Source organism: Grammomys surdaster, unplaced genomic scaffold (assembly GCF_004785775.1).
Source record: "Grammomys surdaster isolate TR1022 unplaced genomic scaffold, NIH_TR_1.0 125956, whole genome shotgun sequence".
NCBI classification, from domain to species: domain Eukaryota; kingdom Metazoa; phylum Chordata; class Mammalia; order Rodentia; family Muridae; genus Grammomys; species Grammomys surdaster.
Genome location: NW_021620775.1, coordinates 2,176,888 through 2,188,979, shown reverse-complemented (window position 1 = coordinate 2,188,979; position 12,092 = coordinate 2,176,888).

Below are 12,092 nucleotides of genomic sequence, written 5' to 3'. Positions count from 1 at the left end.
AGGCATCCTCCAGACCAGGGATGGGCAAGCTGCTTTTACCCACATGGCTTGTCGTCAGACGAGGCCTCACACCAGAGAAGGCAGAATATCAAACAGATGGGGCAGTGGGTGGGATGAAATATGAAGTGGATTATTTATGATAAAGGTCACTGCCTGCCTGATGGGAAAGCCCCCCCTGGGCTGGGGTGATGTAGCCAGCCAGCTAAGAAGCTAAACAAGGGACTTTCCTTTCCAGAATAAAGCCTCATCCCTAAAAATAGAACACACACACACACACACACACACGGCCATCAAAACTCAGAAGCAACCCTGTGCTCCTCACCCCCATAGACACTGAAAATCCCTTACAAACGGCCCTGCTTTATGTGTCACAAAATCAGAGGCAAACCCTGTGTACGAAAACCTTTATTATTAAGACCCACACAGCTCAGCTAAGGGCAGAAAAGAGAGAGAAACCATGAGAGAGAAAGGCAGGAGCTGGTTTCCAGAGCTGATCAGCAGGTCCCTTGACTTGGGGGAACTTGCTGGGATCTTAGGAATGAGACAGGGAACCCAGTGGGGGGAAGTTGAGGAAGGCAGAAACTATCAGGGAGCAGCCCCAGAGGTGAGCCCGAGTCCGGGAGGAGGCAGAGAGCAAAGCTGGTGGAATGAAGGAACCTGTGCCGAGTGGCTGCAGGCGTTCCCCCAGCACCAGCACATCTAACGTCAGGGCGGCTAGGCAGCCGCCAGCATTAATTAGGGACAGATGCAGGCGCAGGGCAAGCCTCGGCCAGGAGCCGCTCCCGGAGGCGCGCGCCCCAGGCGCAGCCGCCACCTCCGCCCCGCGACCAGCAGCCGCCGGGAGCCCGGAGCTTTCCCCGCGGCGCCACAGCGCCCCCTCATGGTAGTCTCAGGTAGAGCCGCTTCAGAGAACGACGGACTCGTAGTCTGGAAGCCAGTGCCTTCAGTGCATCTCATACACATATTCTGAGTTTTTAAAGATCCTGATGCCTTGTTGGCATCCCATTATTCAATTTGAATATGAGAGCTGGATTCAGGCAACATGGCTTCAAAAACTCTCTGCAGGAGTTTCCAGTTCACAGTCGCAGAAGCAGCTGTCCTATAGCGGTAGTTCTGAACTTGCGGGACATTGGAACAACCTGGGAGACATAAGGCGTGGATTGCGATATCCCGGAGTTTCTGATCCCATGGATCTGTGGTTGGATCTTGTGAATCAGCTTTTCATTTCCCAGGATATAAACAGGACTGGCAGAGATTGAGCATTGACTGGGAGCTTGCTAAAAACTCAGGCTTAGAGACCACCCTCCACCCGCTTAATCCCAATCTGTTAGACACACACGAGTGGGTCCTCTTGTATCATGGCTGAGAAATGTTAGTTTAATCACTCTTTGGTCAGAGTTCACACAGCAAGCTAGAGGGAGTGCTTCTCACCCTCCCAAGAGTGCTGAATCAGAGGGCAGGATAGATGTCCCAGATCCAATTATCTTGCTTGCCATATGGGAGAAACTGAGGTCCAGAGGACGGAAGGATGCCCCAGAACCTGGGTTTCAGGGTGACCTATCCCCTGTGGGTTTTGATCAGTCCCCTCCACCAGTCAGGCAGCCAACTGTCTAAGGCTACTGCTGCCTGGCCTCTGCTCTGCTTCATAGAAGGGGCTGAGGAAGCAAGCTGAGACACAGGAAAATGGCAGCCAAGAGTGGGACACAGGCAGATGTGCAAGGTGACTTAGGGCAGAGGTTCCAGGATGTGTCAGCTTCTGACTCTCAGTGCTGAGACTCAGCCGTCACCTTCTCGGAATTATCCGTCTGAATTCTCGGGGGAGGGGACTAGCCTGTCTTATGAACCGAAGAAAGTCTGTAGCACTGAGCATCCTGTCACCAAGTGGGCTTTGAAACTGCATATGGTGGGTCTCCATTTTCTTTGTTGATGTTGTCCAGTTATTTGGCTAAGCACTAGTGATCAGTGAGGTTGTACAGGCCTGGGGACCATGCTGACTACAAGTATCAATTTGAGGAGCCAATGGTGAGAATGTTAGGTGGCCATTACTCTTCTATTTGTTATTTTAATTTCTTTGTTTTACTTTATATCCGGCTCACTCCCTCACTCCCTCCCACCCTCCCCACAATTCTTCTCCCCATCCCCCCTACCCTTCCCCTCTGAGCAGATGGGGGCCGCCAGGTATTCCCCAACCCTGGCACACCAAGTCTCTGCCAGGCTAGGTGCATCCTCTCCCACTGAGGCCAGACAAGGCAGGGTGGTCATTATTCTCGTGGGTATACAGAGACATGTAATAGTCCTGTTTGGACCATAGTTTAGAATCCGTGTAAGAAGCCAAATAAACACATGACTGCATGAAAAATAGCACCACAAGTCAGGAGAGTTCAGTGTCCACAAAGGAGCAAGTGGATACTCAAGAGATACCAGCATTGCCCAGGGACACCAGAGCAGGCTTCCCGGAGATGTGATGGCCATCGCAGGAGGGGCAAGGTGGGTGCTGGATGGGAGCCACACATCATGTTACTGTTCTATTGCTGTGAAGAGACATCATGATCAAGGCAGCTCTTAGAAAAGAAAGCATTCACTTGGAGGTTTGCCTAGAGTTTTAGAGAATTAGTCCATGATCATCATGGTGGGACTGAAGCAGGCCTGGATGGCTCTGGAGTAATAGCTGAGAGCTTTACATCCTGATCCCACAGACAGCAGGCAGAGAAAAAAAGAGTCTGGGCCTGGTGTGGACTTTTGACACCTCAAAACCTGACACACATCTGCTCCAACATGACCACACCCACTCCAACAAGACCACACCCACTCCAACAAGTCCACCCTTCCTAATCCTTCTCAAACAGTTCCACACTCTAGTGACTAAGCATTCAGATATGTGAGCAGATGGGAATCATTCCCATTCAAACCACCACACAACCTTAGCTACTCCACTACCCTGTCGTCAAGGTCCAGGAGTGAATGAGCCTCACTTCAAGACTGTTTTTAACAGCTGTGAAGAGGATGTCTGCCTGGAAGGAGGGCTTATACCAAGATGGCCAAGGCTGAAGAGAGAGTTCCAGAGAGATGACCTTGAATTTGAAGTTGATGTATGCATGCTTTCTCCAGTATTGTACAGAAAGCCATCTTGTTGGTTGTGAAAGTGATGGAAGCTTCAGGAAGATGGAGTCTTCCCAGAGGCCAGCGTGCTACCAAACTTTGACCGTAGTGAATGGAATGAGAACATAACCACTCCAAGGTCTGGTTGAGGGGAAGGCTTTTACCGTAGACGTGTGGGAGATCAGCCAGAGGCATCTGGAAGAGTCCAGAGCAGGGAGAGAAAGTGGCGTGCTGAGCATAGCCAGCAGACTGAACTGGGCCACGAGAGGAGCAGAATGGGAGAAAAGAGAAGAGGGGCGGCAGGAGGAGATTGAGAGAGAGGACCAAGAGTAGGGCGGGCAAAGAAAGCACCCAGAGAAGCAAGCGAGCGTGGCCAAGATGGCAGGATTGTACAGGACTGAGAAGCTGAGGGAAGCGAACCCCACAGGCTGGAGAGGTTTAGGGTAGGGGGCAGGGTGAGAGGAGCAGAGAGGAGCCCCAGAAACTGAGGGAGCCTGGAGGCTGGTGAGGTTCTTTAGTATGCTGGTTCATTAGTTCTTGGCCTTGCTCATCTCTGGATTCTTTGTTCTCTTGGTCTCTCTCTGTCTCTGCTTCTCCCTCTTCCCTTCTCCTGAACCCCCTCACTCCTCTGGTGGCCCGGATCTGTGGTTAACACCTTCCTCACGGTCTGTGCCCACTTACACTATTTCGGATGGCCATAATAACAGTCTACATTCATTTCCATTTTCTCCAAAAAAGCTCTGAGCAAATAATCATTTTTTAAGATTTAATTTATTATGTGTGAGTGTGCAAGTTCATGTGCATGTGCGTGTGTGTGCTTTCCTCACAAGTGTGTAGGCGCATGACATGCATGCTAAGGGCCTGCAGAAGCTGGAAAGCATCAGATTCGCTGGAACTGGAGTTACAGGCAGTTAGCTCGGAGCCATCAAATGGGTACCAGAAATGGAATCCAGGGCTCCTGCAAGAGCAGCAGGTGCTCTTAACTGCTAAGTCATCTCTCCAGCCCCCAAACGATCGATTTTCCTGTTAAGTTAAAACGGAGTGGGTATTTGCTTTCTTGGGGGCCTTGCTCTTTTGTGTTCCCAGCTACACTGCTCTGTTATCTGCCTTACAGAAAGCAAAACCACTGAGTTGAACATTAACTAGAATGACTGAGAATGAAGCAAAATGTACAGTCCTGGCTTAAGGGACCAGAGCCCCTAACCCCAGTTGATTGTTCAAACAGGAAGAAACGCTGTAGCAGGCCACATCTCCAAGAGACGGGGGTCAGCAGATTTCAAGAAATACTTTTCATTGCAGTTAATAAATATTTACTGAATTCCTGTGTAGGGGTATCCACAGAGGCCTAGCCATACCAGGGCACAAGGAGGGCTCAGGCAGGGAATCTCCAGGTACATGCAAGAAGAGCCCTGAGGAGGCAGGAATGAGGGTCTTATGTCAATAGACAATCTAGAAAAGGAGGAGAAGGTCGGGGAACAGGAGACAGCATGAACAAAGGGACAGAGGGCAATTTAGAATGTTTAGTAAATGACCATTGTGATGACAGAATTTGGGGGTGTACAGTGTGTGGAGGAAGTGTGGACAATGGTACAGGACTGGAAGGCAGCTTGGGACATGTATTAGTCAGATTCTCCAGAGAAGCATATATAGAATATATATATATATATATATATATATATATTATTAGGTTGACTTACAGTCTATGATCCAGCTAGTCAAACAATGACTGTCTACTAACAGAAGATTGAAGAATCCAGTAGTTGTTCAGTCCATGAGGCTGGATGTCTCAGCTGCTCTTCAGTATGTGCTGGAATCCTGAAGAAGTAGATTTAATGCCAGGGAAGGAATGGACTTGTCAGAGAGAGCAAGCAGACAAAGAGAGCAAGCCTCCTTCTTCTGTGTCCTTTATACAAACTGTCAGCAGAAGGTGGGGCCCAGATTAGAAGTGCATCTTCCCACCTCAAAAGGTCTGGATGAAAGGTGGGTCTTCCCACCTCAAAGATCCAGATTGGAAGTAGATCTTTGCACTTTAAATGATGAAGCAAACTGCAAGGTTGTGGCACATCCCTTTAATCTTAGCACTTGGGAGGCAGAGGCAGGTGGATATCTGAGTTATCCACCTGTAGACCAGCCTGGTCTACAGAACAAGTTCCAAGACAATCAGAGCTACACAGAGAAACCTTGTCTCAAAAAAGAAAAAAAAAAATAAGCAAAACTCCCTCACAGGTGTACTCAGCCATTTTTGGGTTTCAGTTCTTCTCATATGTCGTCAAGTTGACAACCAAGAATAGCTATCACAAAATAGAGACCTCTGAAACAGACCTAAGTTTAGAAGTAAAGGGACTGGAGAGATGGCTCAGAGGCTAAGAGCGCTGACTGCTCTTTCACAGTACCAGAGTTCAATTCTCAGCAATGACATGGTGGCTCACAACCATCTGTAGTGGGATCTGATGCCCTCCTCTGGTGTGTCTGAAGACAGCGACAGTGTGCTCACATACATGAAATAAATAAATCTTTTTAAAAAAGAAGAAGTTAACGGGTCTCATCTAAATCATGGACTGGTCAGATAGACACCTTAGAATGGCACCCAGGACAGTGGAAGGGAGAGGGGCCCACTGAACTGACCACAGACCCAAGAGAGAGACGTCTGGGCTATCCTGGATGTAGGTAACAAGGCTGAGACCATGGAGAGGAGAGGTGAAATGACTCAGTCTCCTGACTTGCTGGGCAGTGGGAGGTAACACTGTGCTATGTGCTGTCTAGTTACTGTCACCTTGACACAAGCTGGGGAGTCACCTGGGAAGAGGGAACCTCAACCGAGGATCTGCCTCCATCTGATTGCCTGCAAGCATGTCTGTGGGACATTTTCTTTCTTCTTTCTTTCTTTCTTTCTTTCTTTCTTTCTTTCTTTCTTTCAACTTCTTATTGATTCTTCATGAGTTTGACATCATGTACCCCAGTCCCACTCATGTCCCTGTCCCCTCATATCTGCCCTCGAAACCCCTCCCCCAAATGAACGTACATACACAAACAACATCAACAGTAAAAACAAAGCATAGAAGACATCTTATTGTGGCAGCTGTTGTGTATGTCACAGTGTGTCCGTCCCACAGTGGATCCCTCTGTCCACACAGCGTCACTTGCAAATGTTCATTGCAATGAATCTGGTTTGAGATCGTTGGCTTCTGTGACATCATCAATTGGATCCTCATTAGGACTCCTCCCAGTTATCCCGACGTTGCCCTGTGTCATGGAGATCCTGAAACTTTGAATCAGCAGGACTGGCCTTCCATGTGCCCCAACAGTTCACAGACGATGTAGATGTTGGGGTAGGCCAACTCAAAGCTCTGGATCCAGGTCTGTCTGAGTGCTAGCTGGGTTGGTCAGCCTATGGGGTCTCCGGCATCCATACCAATGGTGAACATCTTGATTACCAAGGCTCTGGTTAGTCCACCCAAGGCCACCATCGGCAAGAGACAGGGTCAGCTCTCCTGCTCTCACGCCCTCAAGGCTGGCTCACCTGCACCCATGACTCAGCTCCATCATCTTGCCCAGTCAAGGAGGTGGGGCCCTGTTAGCATTTCTTCTAGACTCCGCCCAACAGTTACCGAGCAACAGCCAGGAACGAGCCTGACTTGCTATAAAAAGACTGTTTAGCCTGTCTCACTCTTTCTGACCCCTCTCTCTTTTTCTGTCTTCTCTTCCCTGACCTACTTCTCTCTCAAGATGTTCCCAGCCAGCCTCTCCGTCTCCCCCTCCTCCCCCTCCCTCTCCCCTCTGTCCCCTCTTTCTCTGCCTCTACTCCCTTCTCAAAAGTCCCCCCTCCTTTCTCATGGCCCCAAATAAATATCATTTTATACTAGACCGTCATACGGTTGGTACCTCAGGGGAGATAACGTCAGCATGGGCCCGCTGAGGCACCCCCTACCGCTGCATCATGCCACTGCATTACAAAACATGTCGGACCACTCTCCCAAGTGCTACAGATGGTGTAGGCCCGGGCCAGCTCTCTCGCTCTCACACCCCCAGGACTTACTCATCTGTCCCTTCCTCATTAGGGTCAGATCAAGGTCAGGCAAGGTGCATGGCCCACTCTTCTGGTGCTACAGTTAGTGAGGGGCCGGGATAACTTTACCACTTTACACGCCCCACCATCAGGACCACTGGATCAGTCCTCCCGACTGCTACAGATGGTGAGAGGTGAGGTAGGGAGAGCATCACCCCTGAGCCCACTCCACTTCATGGCAGATGAGCGCCAGGGGCCAGCTCTTGTGTGTCATGCCTTCAGGACCTGCTCACCCACAACCCTTCATCGGGGCCAGCTTTACTGTGCTGTGTGGAACATTTTCTTAAGCAGTGATTGCCGTAGGAAATCCCACTGGGGGTGGCACCTTTCCTAGGCAGGTGGTTCTGGGTTTTAAAAGAAACAAGCTCAGGCGACTGGAGAGATGGTTAAGAAGATAAGAGCACTTTTTGCTCTTGTGGAGGAGCCAGGATCAGTTCTCAGTATTAAACGGCAGCTCGCAGCTGTCTGTAGCTAGAGTTCCAGGGGCTCAGACGCCCTCTTCTAAGCCTCGCTGAATAAACCCTTTCCTTTCCCACATTGCTTCTGATAAGCGTTTTATCAAATGAGCAACCAAATTAGGACAGAACCACCGCTCCTCACCTCCAACGCTGTTAGCCTCTGACGTGAAACTCTCTCCCAGAAGTCATGTTTGCCACGATCCAGCAGGAGCCAAGCTGGCATTTCACACAGAGGAACTGAACAGAAAGGGCGTGGCTCCCATAGCCTCTATCAAACCCTAAAAGCCAAGTCAGATATTGAGACAGTCCTGAGTTTAGCAGCACATGGAAGTCTCTGGCACCGTCTGCAGAAAAAGAGGCAGAAATGGCAGCAAATGGCCAGAATAGAAACCACAGCAGGTCTGTCTGTGGGTCGGTCAGTAATGGATTCTCCCTCTGAGCAGAATGAGGCGGAGCCACAAGCCAGCTCCTCCCCTTTCTTCTGCCCTGATCTACTTGAAGTGGAGGTTTCTGGTTGTGTCGTGTGATGCAGACTCACCTGGTGTTTTGCTGAGGTAAGTCCTATGGGAGGTCACGTGATGTTTGGAGAGAGTATAAATAGGACCCATCAGACAGCGAAAAGGCACTTGTGTAGCTGGCCTTGCAACACTTCACTGGTCTCATGTCTTTGCTGATCTTCGCTTTGTTGAGGGAAGCACAGCAGAGAACTTCTCCTGGTGTGCTGGCTGGTTCTGGTCGTTCCTGCTGACTTATGCCTATTCAGTGAAGGCCTGGCTGTTTCTTCTGGATTGTGCCACCACTGCTGATTTGTGTTCGGTGACACTATTGAAATGGACTGCTGGTATCCTGACAGTGGAGATCTGAATCGCCCCAAAGACCTACTTCTAAACAGGTCCAGGTGCACTTGTCCTATTTACCGTCTTTCCTCCCTTACCTTTGGATAGTGGGCTAGAAGGGGCTTCGAAATATTTGCAAACCCTTATTAAAGAGGGTTTTGAAAAATCTTAGCCTACATCTGCTACCTGGGATAGTAGATCCCAAACCTGTTTGGGAGCCCAGAGAGTGTGCCTACCATGCCTACCTCCACTGCTTCCACCAATCAGGGTAAGCTGTAGACTTGGTGCCCTTTCCCTTCTGGGAACCTCCATCTTGCCCACAGCTTTCTATTCTTAGCTCTATCTGCACACCTCAACTGCTTCCTCTGCTGTGCCAGCACTGGGCATTTTCCAGATGCCCTTATGCATACTTTTAGGTCCTCCTATGCCTGCTTTCTATCTTATGAGACATGTCCCAGGTTCTTGGCCCTCTGGAGTCACCCTGTCCTAGAGATGAATCTCCTGGGATAAACAGCATAAAGTGGTGTCAGGTGACTCACTGACATGCCAGGCCTCAGGACTGGGAGAGAGGACATAAACTGTCTCAGTAGGAATAAAGATATTCTAAAGAGAGAGACTTGTGCCCCATCCTTTGGCCATCAGACTATTGAGACAATGGATCACAAGGAACTGGGATTTCTCCAGGAGTCTCACACTGGAGGGAAGAAAAGGCAGAATTCCTGATAGAAACCAAAAGAGGAACTTGTTCCAAGAAGAGATTTTACTCAGGTCTGAGAACTTTTCAGGTGGCCTTGCAAGAGGGATTGGAGCAGAGATAGTGATGCGTGAACACTCGTTGGCCAGGCTGCTTCACTGTGCAGACATCTTTCTTTCTGTTCAACCTAAACCATAGGAGAACACCTCAAAGGTTCGGCGTTACTATACCTCCTCGTGTGTTCCTTTCCTCAGTGCAGCTGCGTTGAAAACCACTGAATACCTCTCCTCTCTCTGCTTTTCTCTGTTAGATATCTCTTTAACGACTGGGTTGAGGACAGATAGCCGAACAGCTTCCTGGGGCTCTGAGAGCCCAGGCTCCGACCCTAACAACACCAATAACAAGGATGTCGTGATGCAAACAGGGCTGTCCTGGAGAAGCTGCGAGGTCTGGGACACCGTCCCCCATTCTGACAATAAATCCATGTGACTTGGGACAAGTGAGCTCCCTGGACCTCAGTACCCACCCATAAACTGGACGTCACACCTCCCCAATTTCCAGAATCAAAATCACGTAAGAGTACTTTCTGAACACTTTATAAGGCTAGGAACACAAGATGTCACCCGAGTCCCAGGTGTAACCAAGGCTTGGTAATGCCTGCTTCCCACCACCTCCCAGCACCATCGGATTATGTCTCCACCAAGAGATTAGGTCTGAGTCCTTAGAGCTAGCCATTTCCCCAAGCAATGCCTTAACACACAAGCCTCCTCAGAAACATAGTCCAGCCATTCTGATTCCACAGATGCACAGGCAGAAAGAGGCCTCCTGAGATCACTTTAATGGAGGGTTTTAACCTGGGTTCCAGGAATGATGTGAGAATCTGAGTGTGCGTTTCCTTTCGTTCTCAGACGCGCTGGCAGTCAGTGAGTCGGGAACGTTTCCAGGTGAAGCTCCTCCACCCTGCAGCTGCATCCTCAGCCCCAGCCTGCTGTGCACACGTTCCACCTCAGGAAACGGCCTATGCTTGCTCACTCTGCTTCTTCAGCATCCTGGCCTGTGTACATGCTGCCTTGCCCCCAGAATCTCCTCACACTTAATTTCTCCAGTCCTCAAGACCCAAGCCAAGCACCGCCTCCCCTAGAAGGTCTCTCTGGATGCTCCACCTCCTTCTCCTGACATAGTCGGCTGGCTATATTATTTCAAATTGATCTCTCCTGTATGCTAGTTCCAGCCTGAATGATCCCTGATCCAGAGATGGAGTCTGTGTTCCCTCCCTGGAGCCTAGATGGAACTTGTGACTTCTGAGGCTGTTATTGAAAGGATAACACCTCTCTCACCTCTCTCACCATGCTTGGGGACACACAAGGGAGTTCTGGCCACAGTGAGAAGCTGTACCCGACAGCACAGACAGACCATCCCTGATGCCTTCTTTGCACCCTAACCCACAGTAATGCAAGAGCCTCAATGAGCACTGCTATTTTAAGCCACAACATTTGAAAGCAATTTGTCACTCAGCAAGGGACAGAAACACCTCTCTGAGGTCCCTTGTCTCCTGCTCGGAGCATTTTTCTCACCAGTGGCTGACTAGACATCTCTCCTGTTGCATTTCTGTCACTCAAGAGACTGAGGTCATCATGCCAGCTGCCTTCTCTGGCCAGACACATTCCACAAAAGTTTACCCAGCAGGCCCCAGGAAGGGAGAGAGAATCCGGTGTCAAGGGTGAGCTCTGTGGTGACAGAACCATGAGCTACATCTCTGGCCACACAAGATGGAAGCTTCGAAGCAAACGCAGCGTTGATGGAATGTTCCTCTAGATCGCTAAGGTTTTGCACATCATGGCTGCGTCTGCTGCAGCGTGCAGAGGTTTGTTTGCCCTCCACAGAAGTCATGGCCTACACTGTATCTCAAGGGCCTCCTAAGCAGGGATTCACGACCACATCAACCTCCCAGGAGCACTTGTGGTTTTCAGCTCTCCTGTCCTATGTCGTTTGGTTGGCACCCTTTCCATCGACAAGATAGAAACAAAGACCTTGCTATCAGTAAGGGAAGTGGCCAACGGGAGTCCCTCACCTGGACCTCTGACTCCGAATCCCAGCCCTCACACACTCCAGACACAGTCAGTACAGCTGCTACTAGACGTGGGTCCAGCTAGGATATGCTCGGGGTTAACTGACCATGTAGGGATTCTCTGTCTCTTAGTACCTGGAGTATTGCTCAGCCCTGCGTTAACTAAGCACAGGAAATCTACATACAGCCATATTGCATTGGATTCAACTAGTACATCTGCTGCCTGAAGAAACAACCCACATACATACACATACTCTCTCACATGCATACATATATATACACACACTCACATACACACACATATACAAACATATATACACACATGTATACACAATACATATATACACATATACTCAAGTATGCATATACACACAAATACACATAAATTCACGGACACACACACATAAATTCTCTTACATACACACATAGACATCTACATATTCTTACACACATAGATACATACATACTGTGATAGTTTGAATATGCATGGCCCAGAGAGTGGCACTATTAGGAGACGTGGCCTTGTTGGAGTAGGTGTGGCCTTGTTGGAGTAGGTGTGGCCTTGTTGGAGTAGGTGTGGCCTTGTTGGAGTAGGTGTGGCCTTGTTGGAGTAGGTGTGGCCTTGTTGGAGTAGGTGTGGCCTTGTTGGAGTAGGTGTGGCCTTGTTGGAGTAGGTGTGGCCTTGTTGGAGTAGGTGTGGCCTTGTTGGAGTAGGTGTGGCCTTGTTGGAGTAGGTGTGGCCTGGTTGGAGTAGGTGTGGCCTTGTTGGAGTAGGTGTGGCCTTGTTGGAGTAGGTGTGGCCTTGTTGGAGTAGGTGTGGCCTTGTTGGAGTAGGTGTGGCCTTGTTGGAGTAGGTGTGGCCTTGTTGGAG